Source organism: Limulus polyphemus, unplaced genomic scaffold (assembly GCF_000517525.1).
Source record: "Limulus polyphemus unplaced genomic scaffold, Limulus_polyphemus-2.1.2 Scaffold2026, whole genome shotgun sequence".
NCBI lineage: Eukaryota > Metazoa > Arthropoda > Merostomata > Xiphosura > Limulidae > Limulus > Limulus polyphemus.
This window is the reverse complement of record NW_013667636.1, coordinates 132,530-134,507: the sequence shown is the minus strand read 5'-3', so window position 1 is coordinate 134,507 and position 1,978 is coordinate 132,530. Positions and strand designations below refer to the sequence as shown.

General features: G+C 34.7%; 1 protein-coding gene across 1 annotated transcript in view; it reads left to right on the top strand.

The window, feature by feature from the left end:
- The first annotated feature begins 997 nt into the window (after window positions 1–997).
- LOC106465711 (multidrug resistance-associated protein 1-like) overlaps window positions 998–1,978 on the top strand; it is a 58,370-nt gene continuing 57,389 nt past the window's right edge. Inside the window, exon 1 of the mRNA XM_013925949.2 lies at window positions 998–1,002. The gene's annotated coding sequence lies outside the window, so the exon portion shown is untranslated. The remainder of the gene's footprint in view (window positions 1,003–1,978) is intronic.

Below are 1,978 nucleotides of genomic sequence, written 5' to 3'. Positions count from 1 at the left end.
GATAACATTTAATTTTTTTTTGCGTAGTTTTTACAACAAATGTGATGATTAAAGAATTACTTCCAGACTAATAAAATAAGCGAAGAGTTGGTACATTTTGGAGGTACAGTTTGTTTGATTGTTTGTAGTTTAAGCACAAAGCTACACAATGGGCTATCTGTGCTCTACCCACCACGGGTATCGAAACCCGGTTTCCAGAGTTTCGTTTTTCTTAAATTCTAAAATTTTTGTTAATCCTTCAACAATGGTTTCCCGTCATTTTTGACGGGCATTTAAATTAGTACCTATATATTTAGTTAAGTGTTGACAAAGTTGCTCACTGTTTTAATAAAACAATACGTGTAGATTAAATATTGCGTGACCATTTGTTTTGTCTACGAACAGGGAAACTGACTAATTTCTATTTTGTATCATCAGGAACGTCGAAAGCCAGCACGGGCTCCGGGGCAAACATCATCTCTCTCTTTTTTTAACATTTTCAAGAATTTATTAAAAAGAAGATCCTAAATTAGGACAGCAACGAGCTCATAAACCAGACAAAATCATAGTAGTAGCCGTTTTTACCTCACAGTATAAGTGTAAAAACGGTAATAAAGTAACAACAAATATCTATTAAATCTATAAAGTAACAAATACATATTAATTATTACTCAAATTATTATTTAAGTCGTTCTTAATGTATCAAGCGTCTATATGCAAAGAAAAGTAAAAAAACTACGGTTTTTATCATTAAATGAAGATATAGCCTAAAGATACTTTGCGGGCTTTACGGCATAACCAGGTTTCATTCGCCAAGGCTCCTGGTCAGTTGCTCTCTTTGCCCTCCCCTGTCGGCGGGCCTGTTATATGAGGTTACTACTGAAAACTTTGTTTGAAAAAATTATTACCTTTTCAAGTCACAGAAGACAAGTAAATTTATAACAGTAGTGATAAAAATATTTCAAAAGTACACTTGTAAATAAATTGATAAGAAAAATCACGGCATTAATTTTTAACATCACAGTGGGAGTTCCGCAAGCCTCATTCCTTTCGCCACTCCTTTATATTATATTCGTCACTAACATACCTTTCCCTGGTCGAATATAGACGTACTTTTTTTTTTAATATGCAGACGGCGCTGCTGTTTGGAGCATATCACGTAATCCGTTCATAGTAGTGGATTGAGTTCAAAAACTTTAGACATAATTACGGTTTGGTGTAACAACTGGTAGATTATGCTTAACCCAGTCAAAAGGCAAGGAATTATATTCCGCAGAAGTTTAAATGAACATTTCAAAAATGCGACAAAATTAAATTTAAAATTAGGTAATGCTGAAATCAGTCTATGTACTAAGGCCAAATTTCCTAGTGTTACATTTGTAAGAAACTTCACTTGGGCAGGATATATATAGAACACTAATGCTTCCATTAGTAAACCTATTAATTATTTAAGATTTATCGCTGGTAAACACAAAGGTTGCAAAGCCAACACAATCTTAAAAATACAAAACGTCTGACAATACTTTTTAAAAACTACAAGTACAAAAAATATAATATTGAAGTTAGCCCTAAGGCTCCCCGGTTTTACTCCTACTAATTACTTTCACAAAGTAAATAACCTACCACCTATAAAAGAACGACTAACTTCGTTAGCATTAAAAATTATTATCGTGAAGCAGTAACTAGAAACATGTTAACTTCTGCCTTTCGGATACCCAGATGTTTATATTCTTCATGTAATTTGTCTCGCCATGTTGGAACACATACATATCACCATTCAATTACATAAACAGCCTAGAAAACACTTACCAAGTAACAAAAAGAAATTTCTTTTTCAGCTTTGGGCACTGGTCAGGTAGATTATTCGGCGCCTGACCAGTGAAAGTGGGTTTTCTCGGGGTACTCCCGTTTCCCCCACCTAAAATTTTTAGCCCTATTGTTTTATCCTCCCCGACGCTTCCGCGCAGGCGCCGCTGCCTGATTTTCTACGCTTAAGGTA